This window comes from Tachypleus tridentatus, chromosome 8, assembly GCF_004210375.1.
Source record: "Tachypleus tridentatus isolate NWPU-2018 chromosome 8, ASM421037v1, whole genome shotgun sequence".
In the NCBI taxonomy this organism is placed as follows: domain Eukaryota; kingdom Metazoa; phylum Arthropoda; class Merostomata; order Xiphosura; family Limulidae; genus Tachypleus; species Tachypleus tridentatus.
In genome coordinates, this window is record NC_134832.1 from 139,057,749 (window position 1) to 139,078,428 (window position 20,680).

Genomic DNA, 20,680 nt, shown 5'->3' on the forward strand with positions numbered 1-20,680 from the left:
GCCTTCCCTCTAGTCTTACGCTGCTAACTTAGGGACGGCTAACGCAGATAGCCCTCATGTAGCTTTGCGCGAAATTCAAAACAGACAAACAGAGTAATGAAGTTGTGACGCAACTATGGACAATTTAACGGGAGGAAATTAACCGAATCATTACTTTTATTGAACAAAACACCCACGTGATTGGTCATTATTCTACTATTTGTTGCACAAATCATTCTGGTTTAAAATATTTGTGTGTGTGTGACTGGTCTCAGTGTGTGACGATATTTTCATTTAAATTGTGTTGTCTGTAGATGTTTACCTTCTAAATAACTCTTTCTTTCCCGAAAGCACTCTTTAAATTCAATTTGCTGACTAACTGCCTTCCCTTCCTCTAGCCTTTCACTGCTAAATTAGGGACGGCTAGCGCAGATAGCCATCGCGAAATTCAAACCAAACCATTGCCGTTTAGCGTCAATCCACAGCGCAATCAATTATTCCGCGCCACTCCACCATCGAGAAGCTCGAATCCCGAATTTTTGCGTTATATGTTTTCAAGCTTACCACTCATCCACCGAAAGACAAAATAAGTTCATATAAACGTGAAACTTAAGATTAATTCAGTTTCATTCAATTTCATTTACACCAGCCCACCAGTGGCACAGCAGTATGTCTTCAGACTTATGGTGTTAGAAACCATGTTTCGATATCGGTGGTGTTCAGACCACAGATAGCCCTTGCTGTAGCTCTGTGCTTGATAACAAACAAATATTTTCATTAAATACACAAACGATTTTCGCCACTAAAAACATCAAAACCACTTTACTGTGAATATGGTACGTAAGAGTACAAGTCAGACTCGTGGAAAACCTGCCAAACGAATAAGAAACGTCTGAAAATTTGTTCTTATAAACTTAAAGTTTTCAGTAAGAAATTTAGTACCATATAAAACCGTTGTTAGATTAGCAATGTTACGACTTATTTCATTGAATATTTTTATACCAAAGACGGTTAATATATTTTTATTTTAATATATGTTTACAATGACTTGATTATAAATAAAATAAAAGTCTTTTCAATAATAACAATAAATTATAACATAAACCTGTCAGTGGCCATTAAGCTGTGGCCAGTTAATAAAATCAGTTACTTCAGCTGTAATGAACTGCATTAAATGTAGTAGATCTCATAACAAGTTGCTGCTCTGAAAGCAAATTAATTTCACATTGGTGTAAAAACAATAATATTTGAGCACCTTATCCTCTCAGCTGAAACTCGGTATCACATTCTAATCTCAGTATTACTAAGATGTTGAGACTGGCCTTATGAGTTTGTACGTCTCGTTGTAAACCTAATAGAAGCTGTTTTCGAACTGTATCCTTTCGATTATTTGGAGATTGTTAGGACTAGATGGCAGGGAGTTCGTGTTTACGAACTGATTATGTGTGTGTTCTCTAGCACATCTTTCTTAATACTGACAAGGAAAAGACTTAACTGACCTTCAGGAAACGGATTGACCTCATAGATGAATATTGTTTTTGTTTGTTTTTGAATTTCGCGCAAAGCTACTCGAGGGCTATCTGCGCTAGCCGTCCCTAATTTACCAATGTAAGACTAGAGGGAAGGGAGCTAGTTATCATCACCCACCACCAACTCTTGGGCTACTCTTTAACCAACAAATAGCGGGAGTGACGGTCACATTATAACGCCCCCACGGCTGAAAGGGCAAGCATGTTTGGTGCGACGGGGATTCGAACTCGCAACCATAAGATTACGAGTCGCACGCCTTAACACGCTTGGCCATGCCGGGCCCGAATATTGTTTTCTAGAATTAAAACTCGTTTGTGACTATCCATGATAGAAATATAGACAAATGACGACAGCTTGTATTTCTTCTTTTTGCTCAAGAACTCAGATAACCCTACAACTACTACAATGGTAAATATAATTAGTTACAGTAGATATAGGCCAGTGAAGAACGCAAATTTAAGCTAATTCATTTATAATGCTGTATTTAACGTATTGTTCGAGCTTTCTTTCTTCAAGATTTTAATGAAGGACGCCGTCCCCTGGATACTTTGTTGTAACACTTGCCATTCTGCCAGCAGTTTTCTGTAAAATAGACATGCGCGAATGTTTACTCGAAGCGCGTTGAAACAATTATTGGAGCTTCGTGCGTGAGTCACTTAAAGTGCACACGTATATCTATATCTATAAAGTACAACAGTGATCTGTATATATCTCTTTATCAAGCCTATACCCTTTTGTTTCTTTGCGCAAAGCTGCTCGATGGCTAACTGCACTGGCTGTTCCTTATTCTTAAGTGATAGACGAGAGGAATGCAACTATTCAACATCAACCACCGTCAGCTCGTGGCGGCTAGTGAGATTTGATTGTCACATTTATCACGCATATCAAGTGTCTCAGAGTGCGGAGCGTAATTGTTATTTCGGTGATAACGGGGTACGAACATTGGAACTACACTCCTCCAAACTAATCATTTATCCGCTCTCACCCTCTTACCCTTTGTAACTAGTGTCAAAAACATTTGTTTCGCAAATCTAGTGTCCTCCGAGGAGTGACTTAGGGGAGTCAGCATCGGATCTGATCCTGTGTGTCATCCTATGTAACACCCCACACTGCATATGTATGTTATCTCTACTAAACTTGCTTTCCACCCTTAGCGCATCCTGGGTAGTAAGAAAATGCCTTCGGTGTTTGAACTTAATGTCCTGATGTCACTTCCTATGTGCCCACTGTTATCGTTTTAGTTTATCAGCCAAGTTTGGTTTCCGTTGCTTTGCAGGGAGTAGATCAGCTAACACACATGCTCCAGCTTCTAGATAAAGGAAAGTTAGGACATTTCTCACGTGACAGATAATAAAGGAACAAAATATTTATTTAAACTTGTTATGAGAATTTTTCAGATTTCACGATATCTTTGGTTTGACTCGAAATCAAGAAACTCGAAACTACGTGTAAAATCTTGAAAATTAAAATTTGAAAGTAAAAGGGAAATTTATCTCACATTTTTTAAATGTTCATGTCATTCATGAGCTTAGGAATAGTTTGCTTGTTTGTTTTTGACTTTCGCGCAAAGCTACTCGAGGGCTATCTGCGCTAGTCGTCCCTAATTTAGCAGTGTAAGACTAGAGGGAAGGCAGCTAGTCATCACCACCCACCGTCGTCTCTTGGGCTATTATTTTACAAACGAATAATGGGATTGACCGCGTCACATATAACGCCCCCACGGCAGAAAGGGCGAAGCATGTCTGACGCGACTCGTAATCTGAGGGTCGCAGGTTCGCATCCTCGTCGAGCCAAACATTCTTTGCCCTTTTTGCCGTGGGATTGACAGTAACATTATAACTCCCTCACGGCAAAAGGGGTGAAGCATATTTGGCGCGACGAGGATGTGACCCTCAGATTACAAGTCGCACGCCTTAACCCACCTGGCCATGCCGGGGCCCTTAGGAATAGTAATTAATCATATACATATGTATACAGCATTAAACATTCTGTCCCTCGCTAGTACAGCGGTAAGTCTACGGATTTAAAACGCTATAATTAGGGTTTCGATTACTCTCGGTGAGCTCAGCAGATAGCCAGATGTGGCTTTGCTATAAGAAAAACTGAAACATTCTGAAAGACATCATTATATGCTTTACATAAGCCTACTACTCTAGCTGTTAAATAATGTTAAGAAATCGCTGGTGTTTTCACAATATTTACCTAAACTCTCATGGTATTAGTAATCTGAAATGTTTAAAAGTTTGACTGTTTAGCTTCTTAGAAATTAGACATCTGAGGATCAGATTTATATATTTAAATATAGAGCTCATTTCAGAAAATCTAGTATGTACACAACACTGCTTATTTTATTGTAATACCTTGTTTTTTATCACTGATACGTGTTGAGGGATTACTTGGCATCCCGAGACAGTTTTGTTCGCCATTTTTGTTTTGCCCCTTCAGGGTAAACTTTGTGAAATAGCGGAAAGATTAACTAAAGAAATAAAATAATGTTATCCAGCTGTGTTTAACATCGTCCTAAATATATGTTCAATTTGAAAACATCATGAATGTGTATTTCTGGTTTACGTTTAACTACTTATGTCGTGTAATGATTTCCTTTCTTCTGTTCTCATAAGAGACTAAATAATTGAATTATAAAGTCATAAATCTCAGTTGTTTTATTGAAATATTATCTTACAAATGTTTATTCATCTAAAGATTTGATTCTAGAATAAGATCCGATAATTATGTTAAATTATTCGTTTCGTTTAAACCTTGAATATGCTATTTGTATTTTTTACCATTTATATATTCTTGCTTTCATACAAAACTTTTCCATGACTATTCTCTGGTCTTGATTCAGTTAGTTTTGCTGTTGATTTTGTGTGTGTCTATTTGGTCGATGCTATTACGAAACCACTATTATAATAACCAGTATAAGCATATTACCTCGAGAAGGAACGTGTCCAACTATTCACTGTGATGTACTTTTAACAAGCACAGTCGTTTCTGTTCCATTCAGTATTGATTTTCATTGTTATAACAAAGATATTTTTTAAACAATCAATGTAACGATCAGAGAAATGAGACATTTAGTTACGCAGTGATAGTTTCAGGCTATAGATTAAATTCAAATATAGTCTGAATGGTACCTTATTTACGTGGTATTCAGGTATACTAATATCCGTCAGATCAAAGTATTCTTAATGAAACAAATTCTGAGAAATTACTGCATAAAATAATGTCAAAATGAATAGGAAATGAAACACAAAATATACACGATGGAACAAGTGAAAAAATATCTTTATTCGTAGTGAATACGGACTAGCCAGGTTTATTATACTACATGGATAATACAAACAATTCGAAACCGGTTCATACAGGTTTTTCTATTGTCTGTTTAAATAGTTTATCTTTCTAGAAGGTCTTAACAGAAACGAATATATGATCAAATGATATTACATTTGCAGTGCGTAACTAAACTTTTCCCATGTAAAAGGTTTGTTTGTTTTTTGAATTTCGCACAAAGCTACTCGATGGCTATCTGCGCTAGCCGTCCCTAATTTAGCAGTGTAACACTAGAGGGAAGGCAGCTAGTCATCGCCACCTACCGCCAACTCTTGGGCTACACTTTTACCAACGAATAGTGGGATTGATCGTCACATTATAACGCCCCCACGGCTGAAAGGGCGAGCATGTTTGGCGCAACGGGGATGCGAACCCGCGACCCTCAGATTACGAGTCGTACGCCTTAACACGCTTGGTCATGCCACCCCATGTAAAAGGATTTGCATATGTTTACGATCTAGCGCCATTTGGTCAAAAAATACGTGATTAATTATAATTAAGAAACGTATGGAAATTCTGAAAGAATATTCAAATATATTTAAATTAATATATAATCTAGACTAATTATAGAAGGGTGAAACTAGCTATTTAAAACACGATTCGTGTATGTACTTGTCTGTTGTGGAAAGTCACCATTCTAGTAATTGCATATTGGGTTTCATCTGAGCACGTCTTCCAGTGTTGTGAGGTAAAAAATTTATTCAGGAAAAGTTTTATGTTTCTTTCACATTAGTACCAACGACACGTTTGAGGTTTAATTGTTTTAAAATTCATGGTTGAGATTCTTTGATGAACACAACCCAGATATGGCCCGGCACGGCCAGGTGGTTAGGGTGTTCGACTCGCAATCTAAGGGTTGTGGGTTTGAATCCACGTGACACCAAACATGCTCGCCCTTTCAGCTGTAGGAGCGTTACTATGTTACGATCAATCCCACTATTTATTGATAAAAGAGTAGCCCAAAAGTTGGCGGTTGGTGGTGAAGACTAGCTGCCTTCTCGCTAGTCTTAAACTGTTAAATTAGAGACAGCTAACGCAGATAACCATCATGTAGCTTTGGGCGAAATACAAAAACAAACATAACGCAGACCGTCCATCTGCCCCCCCATCGCTAGTACAGTAGTAAGCCTACGGATCTACAACGCTAAAACGATGGGTTTGATTCCTGTCAGTGGGCTCAGTAGATAGTCCGATGTGGTTTTGCTATAAGAAAACACACACAGTCCATCCAACAGCTTTGCGTTTAAACCCAACAGAAACCTATGTTCTGTGTACCACAGAGCGTTTCGCTATTACATAAGTGCCTCTTTGTTTCAGTTTAGTTATCAACTATCACTAGTGGCAGGTGCCTGCTAAGGTTCTTCAGATCTGTGACAGGTGCCTGCTAAGGCTCTTCAGATCTGTTTGGAATTTAACCCAAAGTACTCTTCTGATCTGAAGATTGCGGTTTTCATATCCAAAGGATTTGTTACTATTTTGAGAGAATCTAAAAAAAAATTTCCTTGAATTTTTGTCATTTGTTTTATGTTTTAACACTTTCATTTGAAATGAATTTTTAAGATATATCTACAAATTTACACATTGTATTTGAGAAATTCCCTCCCAGCGGCACAGCGGCTCGTCTGCAGATTTACAGCGTTGTAAATCGGGTTTAATGGTGGGCAAAGCACAGGTAGCTCATTATGTAGCTTTGTGTTTATCTATACATCCACACACAGAAACAAGAAAAGTTGAGAAGTACTTGTTTCAGATTTTACATTTTATACAATACGCCCTCTATCGGACGATCTACTATTTGACGTCCACATACAAAGGAGAGGCTGCTGAAAGTGTGTCTTAACCTGCAGTCTGATACTGTGTTATGTAAGATCTTGTTACATGGACATTGTGCTGTAGGACAATAATAGTACGTAACTATGGTCATCAGACTTAGATCGATCGACGATGGTGGATTTCGCTTAATGTTGTCTGTGTTTGTGTATCTACCACCAGTAATACACATCTGTGTGAATACAGAATATTACTGATTGAAACACCCCTTCCTGAAACGAACATTTGTTCTCACTGGTACAAGGAACAGTAAGTAACTAGGGGAAGGAGGCTTCGGCTGAACTACCTATTTTTGCGATGTAAACAGATTATGCTTATATGTTTATGCTGCATCTGCTTATAGTGGTTATCGTTTTCTACATACCTTACATACTTCTGATAACGTATTAACATTTTTTGCCTTGCAACAACTGCATTTGTCAGACCGCTCTAACACCGGCTTTTGATGTCACAAATGAGACCCCCTTTAACCATTCTTCGTACAGGCCTGAGTTGGTTAAATAAAGTTTTTTTCTTCCAGATTACGTTTATTATTTTCTCACAAGGCGCCTTCATTACTCTGATATATATTACATTTTATGAACACAATGTTACTTAACGTGGTTTATTTTTCGTGAATGCAATGCAGAGTTAAACCAAGATCAGTCGTCTCTGAGCATGCCTAGCCACGGTGGTCTCAAGTTATGTACAAATCTTTCAACCATCCCTGCACACGTAACGTCATCCTCATTCAGTACAGGTACAACAGAAGCTCTAAATTAACATGCTCTACTATACTCAGGTGGAGAAACAAGTATAATCTACATACTATTTAAGACATTCATGTTCCCTAAATTACAAGTTTTATGTACGAATATTCCATACTTGTATCTATATAAAAAATAAAATTCTGTATTACCTAAAGTCTTAAACACGCATCTCAAATCCACTAATACCTCACACCTCCAGTTTGATAACAAGATGTAAGATCAGTTAGATTACTGGGTCTCAACTGATTCCATAACTTGCTAATTTGTTCCTTTATCATCAGGATATTACTTGATTATAGGATTATCAAGTATATTTAAGCTAGCATAGTATAGAAGGAAAGTAAATGACGCCGTTATTATTTTTTAAAGAAGTTGAATATGATGAGACGTTTTGAACCATCTGAGCAGTAAACACCTGAATATCAAATTTTCTGAGCAGTAAACACCTGAATATCAAATTATCTGAGCAGTAAACACCTGAATATCAAATTATCTGTGCAGTAAACACCTAAATATAAATTATCTGAGCAGTAAAGACCTCAATATCGAATTATCTGAGCATGAAATTCCTCAATATCAAATTATCTGAGCAGTAAACATTTCAATACCAAATTGTCTGTGCAGTAAACACCTAAATATAAAATTATCTGAGCAGTAAACACCTCAATATCAAATTATCTAAGCAGTAAACACCTAAATATAAATTATCTGAGCATTAAATTCCTCAATATCAAATTGTCTGAGCAGTAAACATCTCAGTATCAAATTATCTGGTGGTAAACATCTGAATATCAAATTATCTGAGCAGTAAACACCTGAATATCAAATTATCTGGTAGTAAACACCTGAATATCAAGTTATCTGAGCTGTAAACACCTGAATGTCAAATTATCTAAGCAGTAAACACCTCAATATCAAATTATCTGTGCAGTAAACACCTGAATATCAAATTATTTGAGCAGTAAAGACCTAAATATCAAATTATCTGAGTAGTAAACACCTGAATATCAAATTATCAGAGTAATAAACACCTCAATATCAAATTTGCTCTTAAACACAATCACAAATTTTATTTAATTTTTAGACAGTGGTAACTTCACGAACTTACAACACTAAAATCCGGAGTTCGATTCTTCGTGATTGACACAAAAGGTAGCCTAATATGGCTTTGTTCTCAAACATACAAACAAACCGTTTTTTGAAACTGTATATTCATAAAATGTTTAGATTTCAAACTTAAAAAAATATATATTATTGTTTTAAAATAATAGATCAGTTAAAACAATGGTTTAAACGAACATTCGATTTAACCAGTAAATATAATTTAAAAAAAAATAAAGAAATAAAACATATTAACGAACTATAATTAAAAAAATGTTTTTCCAACAGGAATAATAAATTACGTGACGCATAGTTAAACTCACAAGACGACCCTTCCTATACCATAAATTATTTGTGGCCTACCTCATAAAAGGATATTGGCGCTTGTAATTACGTAATTGAAAATATCCTCAAATGAAGACGAGACAAGCGAGTATGTTTCAGTACAAAGATCGAATAACTGTATACAAAACATCTGTTGTGGTATATAAATATAAATGTTTTAGATGTGAGATTCCATTACTAGAGTGATAACAGCTTGATATCCAAACATGCAATTTTGATATCTATGCCATACTATAACATTAAAAGATTCGTATAACCACAGTAAAAACACAAGACTCTATACAAGACTTTATTCATAACTCCATTTTAACCGTCGAATGGAACGTATGAAGTGAGGGCTACTTCAGACCAGTCAATTTAGGGAATTGGAAACTATTATACAATGTCTGAAGAGACGAACTGGTACGTCAACCTCTCTTCAGTACAGCTACTTCACGATTCATGATAACGAATCAGGAACAACACTGTTGAAAATATTTTATTCTAACAAGGATTTAGATTAACGTGTAGTTTCTACCAAATCCAACTGTTCTGTATAACATCAGAGAATAACATTTTTATTTTGTCTTCTTTGATATCTCGAACTCACGACCGGAAATGTATGAAATATGATAAGAATAAATCATTTGTTTGTTTGTTTTGGAATTTCGCACAAAGCTGCTCGAGGGCTATCTGTGCTAGCCGTCCCTAACTTAGCAGTGTAAGACTAGAGGAGGCTAGTCATCACCACCCACCGCCAACTCTTGGGCTACTCTTTTACCAACGAATAGTGGGATGACCGTCACGTTATACACCCCCACGGCTGGGAGGGCGAGCATGTTCAGCGCGACGCGGGCGCGAACCCGCGACCCTCAGATTACGAGTCGCACGCCTTACGCGCTTGGCTATGCCAGGCCTTAAATCAGAGCCATAAACTAAATTTAAAAGATCCAAATGCAAACGTCTGACGGTCTTTGATGAGTATACACAGTGAAATGGGGTTTCTGCACCATTAATTTTTATATGAGGAAAATCGTCGTCTAGTTTCATGTTAAAATTTACATTTTTCGAGAACCTATTTTTTTCTTTCTGTTACTTTGGAGAGTTTTACCAAAATAATACTTTCTGAAGCATTAACAATTTGGTGGCAATGATAAATCGTGTGACTAATACGTTGATTTTAAAACAAAAACGCGCCCTCTACTGGAAAAAGTTTTCACCAACGAATAAATACGTGCAGCCAACTTCGTAGGTTTAAAGAGTCGTTGTGTTAGGGCGATTTCTGTACACTTAATGTGTTAGTAACCCTACTTATTGATAACTTCTGAGATAATCATCAGTGTACCTGATAGAATGAACGTATTTTTACATATTTGGCAAATGAAGTGTTACTGAGAAACATAACGACAGAAAATCACAAAATTATTATGTGAAAAGAAATCTCAAATGAAAATAAGCTTCTAGTAAACACAATGAATACAAATAAAAGTTATAAACTGTTAGAGAACTTGAAGATTCCAGATGAAATGTAAGACTATTGATAAATTGAGATCCTACAGAAACAGAGTATTACAAAAAGAACCGACAGTTCCTGATCGTATTTAAAAATACATTACTAAATTATATACCAGCCATATAAACAACATATTTAAACTACATACCAGCCATATAAACAACATATTAAACTATATACCAGCCATATAAACAACATATTAAACTATATACCAGCCATATAAACAACATATTAAACTATATAACAGCCATATAAACAACATATTAAACTATATATCAGCCATATAAACAACATATTAAACTATATACCAGCCATATAAACAACATACTAAACTACATACCAGCTATATAAACAACATACTAAACTATATACCAGCCATATAAACAACATACTAAACTATATACCAGCCATATAAACAACATATTAAACGATATACCAGCCATATAAACAACATACTAAACTATATACCAGCCATATAAACAACATACTAAACTATATACCAGCCATATAAACAACATATTAAACTATATACCAGTCATATAAACAACATATTAAACTACATACCAGCCATATAAACAACATACTAAACTATATACTAAAACAACATATTATATATACCAGCCATATAAACAACATACTAAACTATATACCAGCCATATAAACAACATACTAAACTATATACCAGCCATATAAACAACATATTAAACGATATACCAGCCATATAAACAACATACTAATACTATATATTAAACTACATACCAGCCATATAAACAACATACTAAACTATATACCAGCCATATAAACAACATACTAAACTATATACCAGCCATATAAACAACATACTAAATTATATACCAGCCATATAAACAACATATTAAACGATATACCAGCCATATAAACAACATATTAAACTATATACCAGCCATATAAACAACATACTAAATTATATACCAGCCATATAAACAACATATTAAATTATATACCAGCCATATAAACAACATACTAAACTATATACCAGCCATATAAACAACATATTAAACTATATACCAGCCATATAAACAACATATAAATTATATACCAGCATATAAACAACATACTAAATTATATACCAGCCATATAAACAACATACTAAACTATATACCAGCCATATAAACAACATATTAAACTATATACCAGTCATATAAACAACATATTAAACTACATACCAGCCATATAAACAACATACTAAACTATATACCAGCCATATAAACAACATACTAAATTATATACCAGCCATATAAACAACATACTAAACGATATACCAGCCATATAAACAACATACTAAACTATATACCAGCCATATAAACAACATACTAAACTATATACCAGCCATATAAACAACATACTAAACTATATACCAGCCATATAAACAACATACTAAACTATATACCAGCCATATAAACAACATATTAAACTATATACCAGCCATATAAACAACATACTAATCTATATACCAGCCATATAAACAACATATTAGATAATAATTCAGAATTATACGAAAATAACACATGAATCCAGAATTAATCGTTTCATAGTTCCATATAAATACGATATTGTGGGAATATCCAGCAGCTCACGTTCACGTGCAATTAATATATCATTCGAGTATCTAGCGGTTGTGGCTCATATATAACATGCAATTGTTTGAGCATGCGTGATTTCGGCCACACGTGAATAACGTATTAACATTACTAACGAACGTATGAAAATAATTTTTTACAAACAGTTCTTTTTTCCCTTCACCTTCAAAATACTCCAATTCACAGTATATTCTAGAGAGAATAAAACATTGTATTTAGGCAATTATATTATCGTTGAAACTTAAGGTGAAAGCTGCTTGTACATCAAAGGTTAGAGATTAAACCCTAACCTATCGAATTAATTAGTATACATAAACACAGACAGGCGCTACTACACACAGGTGCTTAAGGTACTCGACTCGCAATTTGAGGGTCGTGGGTTCGAATCCCCGTCACACCAAACATGCTCACCTTTTCAGCCGTGGGAACGTTGTAATGTTACGGTCAATCCCACTATTCGTTGATAAAAGAATAGTTTAAGAGTTGGCGGTGGGTGGCGATGACTAGCTCCCTTCCCTAGCCCTCGTGTAGCTATGTACAAAATTCAAAATAAACCAAACTAAAAAACAGCTTGCTTTTCAAACTATCACATTCTAATTATTTTTACTGAAATCTTGTACAACAAATTTTAAAGCCACCAAACCATAAAATAGGTTTTTTATTCTTCTTCAAGACAACAAACACTTTATTCAAGTTCAGAGTTCAATGTTATGCAATGAAAGCAATTATAGAATTAAACGGGCATAGAAAATCTTATGTTTATGTTATCCTACACGGTGTTTTATAATCGAAAATATTTTCAGTGTGAAACTAGTTTCTTTTTTCAAAATAACTGAAACTAGTCTACGTTTAAAAAATTACGTGTTTGTATTAAATGCATTCACTGACTTATTATCCCCCGTCAAGTTCAGTGACTTGTTTTAATATTACATGTGATGTGTAGCTCAATAATATATGCAACACAGAGACACTTATATCCTGTAGTTTTAGAGTCGTCCATCTTGGGTTGAATGGTAAGCACGAACGGCCTATGAATCTAAAGATTTATGATTTACCCCTTGGATTCATAAACACACTCCATACATTGCCCGTATTTGGTCAGATAAGAGTATTCATAAAGTTGACGGTGGGTGTTTTAATGATCTGTCTTTTATCTTCCAAATTAAGGACGATTATGTAAAAATCGCCCTTGTGTAGCTTCGCCCGAAATTCTAAAACAAACAAAATCATTTGCATTCTCAGACTTTATATTAAGATTTTCCGGCTTAAGGCTCAATTGTGTTATTGTATGTCATAGACGCTTAATCGACAGATTATTCCAGGGTTTAATATTTTCATTTAAGTATTTTAAGGTACGGCAATCTTCTCTGGAATAGCTAGGAGGCAGCTAGCTGCCATTAGGGAAATGATAAGGCAGAGTATTGGTTTCCATAGAGGCATCTCGAAAGATTGAATCTCGAATATGGTACTAAATTTCTTGCTGAAAACCTTAAGTTTATAAGAACAAATTTTCAGACGTTTGTTATTCGTTTGGCAGGTTTTCCACAAGTCTGACTTGTACTCTTACGTACCATATTCACAGTAAAGTGGTTTTGGTGTTTTTAGTGGCGAGAATTGGTCGACAAGTCGCTACAAATGTCACTTGAAAAATAATAACTGTAAATTGTGACTTACAGAAGCGTGCTCTAGTCTTTACAGTCATACAATGCTCGTGATTTGAATCGAATAACGGAAAGTAAAATAAATAAAATGTTCTAATTTCCTTGACTTCTGTGACAGTATGAACTACATTGTTAAGTACTGTGGTACTTAATAATAGAGATCGACAAAGATTGCAAATAATTCACGCGCAGAAATATCACCCTATTGAATTCCTAATAGAAAAACCGACCATTTAAAGTATTTCTTATTATATATTAACCTCCTTGTAGCACAGCTGTGTGCCTGCGGACTTACAATACTAGAAACCGGGTTTCGATACCAGCGGGGAGTATAGCATATATGGTCCATTGTATAGTTTTATGCTTAAATACGAACAATAAAACAAACCATATATTATGCGCATATGTACTCATAATACGCATTTCAGATATAACAATTAAAAATGTCTAATACAGCAACTTTATTGCCTACTTCCCACTTCATTACATGAGGGAAGGCTAGCTCCTAAACGACTAGGACTGTTGCTGAAAGACTTTTCTAGCTTTGACTTGTCTGTGAATACCCACTTTTGATATTTCGATCAATATATGCAGATTTGTTTTATATAAATTGTAAATATGGCGTACACGAACTTAAATATATTATCAACCCAACAGATGGCGCTAAATATCGATGGATAGACACGCGAGAGTTTCTAAAGGTAAAGTATATGCTTTATACAGATTTTGAATACTGATTAGAGAAGCCAGTAAACAGCACATACTTTCAAGAGAGCCGCGTCTAGACTTTTGAAATGAATAACGTGATTGACTGTTGGTTGTCTAACTCGCCTACAACCGAAACTGAGATGAATATTCTATCTCTAGCCTTGGATCCTTTGAACTGCAATCCAGGTCTTTATACCGCTTGGTCACGCTTGATCTAACAGTTTATAGATAATTTCATAAAAAAAAATGTGCAACAGAAGAGGAAAATATAACTTAATTCATGATAACACACTTTCATTCACCACTCAGTATAATCCTGCTTCTCATGTTTAGTGCATCACTTGCTGTGGCTATCATCAAACTTACAATAGCTAATTATCAGACACATATAACATCTCAAATATAATTCTAAACTTAAGTAAACAGCACAGACTACCAAAACTATAAGGAATACTATGGTACGCTTAGAAGCAAATATACACGAATCACGAGTGTACTCATACGTAAATATTTAATTACGTATATTAAACATCACATTAAAATAAAATACGGTTATACAAAGACTAAATCTGTCAATTGGTGTTAATTTATTTTAACCACTTCGAGAGCTCAAGTTACCATGCCTTAGAATAACACAAGTAATATACATTATAAATAATCTTTCAGAAAGGATAATAATTACACTGAATACCGTTTATTAACTAAGCACAATTAGGTGCCTTTTCTTCATTTTATTTTATTCTGTTAAGTCAGTTGTATGCTAACAAAATTATATGGACCAGATGCTCTTGCTAGTCTGAACATTCACCTATGAGCAGAAAAACTTTTAGTCACCTAATTAACCAAACAGCTAGTTTAAGTACAAAACTTTTAGTTTTTAACCACTTTAATTAGAATGCCAAACCCATATCATTACCTGTATAAATCTGAATTAGAGAAACAATAATTTTCACGAAGAAGGCCTTCACTCTTGTGGTTTCTCGAAACTTGTCAGGCTTTAGAGATTCTCACAACCCCCTCACCGAGTTAAAGAGCACGTAATAGGCTTAGTTCACGTTACGCCTACATTGGATTTGGTAATGTGTCATAGCCTTTTTCTTGTTTATTGTTACTTACGTTTGTGTAAGCCATATCATATCTTCCTACGTTGGGTTTTTGTTCCTGAAACAAATAATAAATAAAGTAAAAATAAGCTAAAACCAAACAAACCAAATATATTTTTGTTGAAACAAACCTAGAAGATAATAATTATATTTTAACTTACTGGAAAAATCAAAACATTTTCGTCTTTTATAAAAAAAAAAATTAAAAATGTAGGATAACAAAATAACACACAATACACACATGTCTTAAGTTTGGTAACATATTATATTGAAAAAATATATTTTAAATGGCATGATTCAATTTTGGACAAAGTTAGTACTAACTATTATACACAGGTATATTCGATTACTGTAAGGTATATAGTCAGTTTCCTTCATTTGGTTGGATGGTTCATTACCTTTGTTTTGTCTTCTTCAAAAGTACTGTTTCTTATACCTCTCGTTTAAAACGGACACGAACAAACGAATTAAAACATTGGAAAAAGAATCGGCCTCGGAAGTAATTTTAAAACTTGACTATAAATGTATATATATTTATGTATATAGTAATGGAAATGTTTATGCAAACTCAGAAGTGATACTCTTACAAGAGTCACAAAGAACAAATGGCGTAATCTAGACGGTGAATGTATTAATGGCAGGAAATATTATCATAGAGAATATAAAATAACACCAAATAAGTTGTAGAATACAATAGTATGTATTTTGTGCGCTTAACAGAAGCATTACACCATGTTCTCAATGTACGATTGTAGATCAGTATTGTTTCCTACGATTTAATCAGTTGTTTTGTTACCTTTTGATCTTTTCAGGTCTTGTATAAGTTCGTTCATACTAAAAAATGACCATGTTATGATATTTTATAGGACATACTATGGTTATGGGTGTTTCAGATTTGTTTCATCATATTTGTTGTGTTCTTGGGATCATTGTTGTGCCAAAAGATAAGTCTCTGGTGATAAGTCTTGTTTCTTACGGATTGTCACAACGACAGAGTGTACCTGTACTTGTCAGCAGTCAGGGTGCTCTCATTTTTGTGTACATCGTTGACACCGTTGACTGTCAAATTCCCCTAAACTTCTGCTGATCCACAAAAGATGTTTATTGATTAAGATATCTTTGAGTAGTTTTATTTACAAGATAAAGTTAAACAATTAATATATCTAGATTTCTAAAGCTATCTGGTAGATGTTTAATTGATTATGGCATCGTTTAATAGTTTCATGTATAACTTAAAAAAATAATTAATTTAGCCTGATTTCTAACCCTGTTAAACAGATGTTTATTGATTATGACATCGTTTAATAGTTTCATGTATAACTTAAAAATAATTAATTTACCCGGATTTCTAATCCTATCAAACAGATGTTTATTGATTATGACATCGTTGAATAGTTTCATGTATAACTTAAAATGTTAGTAATTATTTTACCCTGATATTTAACCCTATTAAACAGATGCTCATTGATTATGACATCGTTCAATAGTTTTAAGTATAACTTTAAAAAATCAAATAATTAATATACGAAGATTTCTAGCCTTATTCAATAGATTGCCATAGACTATGCTATTATTGTGTAGTCTAATGTAGAAGTTTAAAAAAAATTAAATAATTATTATATGTAGATTTCTAGCCTTATTCAAAAATAGCTTATAAATTCATAGCTATAAAACAAATTAATTTATCCTGATTTCTAACCCTGTTAAACAGATGTTTATTGATTATGACATCGTTGAATAGTTTTAAGTATAACTTAAAAATTAAATAATTAATATACGAAGATTTCTAGCCTTACTCAATAGATTGCCATAGATTATGCTATTGATATTATTGTGTAGTCTTATGTAGAAGTTTAAAAAATTAAATAATTAATATACGTAGATTTCTAACCTTATTCAAAAATAGCTTATAAATTCATAGCCATAAAACAGAGTTTAACGGGGATAAAAATGCACTATTCGTCAACAGATCAGCAATCAATAAGTTATATAGGAGTGAAAATATGGAATAGAATACCTTATAATATAAGTGATTAAAACGACATAAAGGTATTAAAGTCACATCTTTAACAACTATGTGCTAAATGTATAAAAAAATTTATAATATGTATAAAAATAAAAGTTAAGTTACTTTATACAAAACTAAATAGTATTATTGATAATTAAAGATCATTAAATAATTTCTATTATCTTCAAAATCAGTTGTTTTTTTCAGATACACATTGTATAAGAAAGTGTCTGATTTTTATTCAACTAATCTTTCACTTCCTAGATTGCTTTTAATACTGTTTTTTTTTCTCATTTTTCTCCTTTATCGACGTTCAAACTACCATCAGTTGTTGTCTGAAAGTTCGTGCCTATATTTTGGTCGTAGAGATCCCACGTCTGTGGCTTTGTTCACTTCAGTGTTTTAGGTGTGATGTCACTTTCGACCCTTTAGAATTGTAATATCTTTTCAACAGTTGTTTTCAAATCATTACAAGTCCGCTGATATCGTTTTGTGCTGAGGCGTTTCTTTACTGTTCTCGGAGTCAGATTCACATTTGTGTTCAGATCAGAACCCTTGACAAACGCTGTGCTCGACTCATGATGACGAGAACCCCACTTGAAGTAAAAATGCATTCTCAAGACGGCTGCAACGGGTATAAAAACTATAATTAAAATAAAGTACAGAACAATGTTTCGATTTTCTCAGGTCATCATTAGGTTAAGATGACCCAAGAAGGTCGAAACGTTGTTCTGTACTTTATTTTAATTAAAGTTTTGATACCCATCTCAGCCGTATTGAGAATGCACCTGTACTCGACAGTCATCTAGGCCATGAATAATATATTTTAAGATACTGTACATCGCTACTGGAGAGTTTCGGTTTCCTACTTCACTCATTATTATTACTTCAATACGCGCTTAAATTCAGTTGCAATTCTTCTTCACACGATAAAGCCCCCCCCCGTACCCCTTGTAACAGTGGTAATTTTACACACTTATAACGCTAAAATCAGGAGTTCGATATTCTGCGGTGGCCACAGCAGACAGCGCAATGTGACTTTGTTCTAAATCAAACAAACGAAGGCTCGGCATGGCCAAGCGAGTTAAGGCATTCAACCCGTAATCCGAGGTTCGAATCCCGGTCGCACCAAACATGCTCACCCTTTCAGCCGTGGGAGCGTTATAATGTTACGGTCAATCTCACTATTCGTTGGTAAAAGAGTAGCCCAAGAGTTATCGGTGGGTGGTGATGACTAGCTGCCTTCCCTCTAGTCTTACACTGCTAAATTAGGGACGGGTAACGCAGATAGCCCTCGAGTAGCCTTGCGCGAAATTCAAAACGAACAAACGAACACACAATAAAGGGATGACAGTACTGTTATAATGAATGTTACAATCTTTTGTTTTCTCAGTTTTCTTACTTATTTTCAATATATATAAAAATCGGACAGAGAATAGTTATTGTTTGAAGTTTATAGGACAAGTCTGTTAAACAGGTGACAATTGATTTTACCATCATTTTTCTTTATTTGAAAATAAAACTTGAAATTTAATAGTTTTAAATTCATCAGAAAACAATCATTGCCTTAATTAACTTTTACCCGTCTTTGTAATTAATTAATAATTAGCCTCAGATGACAGTATAAAGAGGAGGAGTACCTTATATTAAACAATTTCGGACACTCACCACGTCGTTGCAGTACATGTCACCACGGTCGGTTATCATAAAAATAGCGCTAAAGCACAGTTTTCGTTGTAAAAAAAAAAAAGAACTGTTGTTAAGGCTATCATGTTCAAAGCACAGCCCTTCTTCCTGCAGCTTTCCATATACCATCTAGTTTACCACGAAGACGGATTTCCAGGACCAGGTTTTAACAGTCCGATTATCCATAAATCTGCATATTTGACAATTATATATTAATATAGAATAGCAAAAATACCCGTTTCATTCTTCAGCTGCTTAAATTAAGCAAACGTTGAGTGGATACGTAGGGGGTGTACACGTAATTTGTGTAGATTTTTCAGACATATATCCTTTTTTTTTTGTTATGTTGCAAACTGTTACCTGGGTCTTGAAATCGACTTTTGCCATTGACCCTTCTAATTGTAACCTTTCTCCTGTCATAAGACACGATACTTTGCTTACCATGGCTGGTGACGACTTGTGGCACATATGGATGGTCCTGGTTTCCGATGTTGATCCATATTCCTTTGCTTCATAAGGTCAAGCAATGTCAAAATATAGTTCTGATACATTCTGTTCTATTGTGAGACTTTATAGCGGCTGTGGTTATCACGTGGCTTGTTGATTTGCATAGATAAATATATTAATATAAGGTACTTATTACTATTGTTCTTGGCCATGAAAACAGCTGATACCTGCCCGCCTCAAACTTACAGAGTCTAACTGTTTATTTATCTTGATTAGGCTTATGTTGCCAGTTTCTACCTGTTTCTAATAGTACATCAAGCACTGACACTTATAAACATGATGTCTACACTACAATAATATGACATGTTGCTGAATGTAATTGTTCTCCTTCAATTCTCAAGTCCATCAAATGTTCACTAAAAATTTATAGCTACATATCAAAAGGTCTAAGATTCTAGCCACTATATGCAGAAGTGTTTTGCTATTTCAGAATTGTATCTATGACAGGCAGTATTATTGTTTCTAAAATAGTTATGCTGTCAGTTCTTGTGAACTAGTTACCCACATCTATCATTAGTAGTTCTAGATTAAAGATGCTTATGTCTAAACGTGAAGATTTCTGATCCCGCAGTTAAATCCCTGTGTCATATGATGTGATGTTCACATTGAAATTAACAAAATGTTACAAACAACAACCTTTAAACTCCAGATAGTTAGAAAAAATACTGTTAATTTAAACCTATCTATCGCCGTTGTGGCTTCTTCAGGGTTAGCCCATTGTAACGTATGTTTTTCTTATAGCAAAGCAACATTGGGTTATCTGCTGAGTCCACCGAGGGGAATCGAACCCCTGATTTTAGCGTTGTAAATCCGTACACCTACCGCTGTACTAGGGGTAGATGACATAATAACGAAAGTAACAAAATGACTTCATTTGTCCAGAATCCCCCTCCCACATCTAAATTTCCCCAGAGGGTCAGTGGCACGTTTACTGAATTAGTACACTAAAATTCCGAGAGCAGACAAATCACAAATATCCTACCTTATAGTTTTTACGCAAAATAAACAAACCAAAATCTATAAGGCCGT

General features: G+C 34.5%; 1 protein-coding gene across 3 annotated transcripts in view; it reads right to left on the minus strand.

Annotated features, from left to right (window-relative positions):
- Positions 1 to 20,680, minus strand: part of LOC143223608 (suppressor of lurcher protein 1-like) — a 300,734-nt gene that overhangs the window by 123,244 nt on the left and 156,810 nt on the right. For all 3 annotated transcript variants that reach the window (XM_076451775.1, XM_076451774.1, XM_076451776.1), the window contains one exon: positions 15,264 to 15,508. The gene's annotated coding sequence lies outside the window, so the exon portion shown is untranslated. The remainder of the gene's footprint in view (positions 1 to 15,263; positions 15,509 to 20,680) is intronic.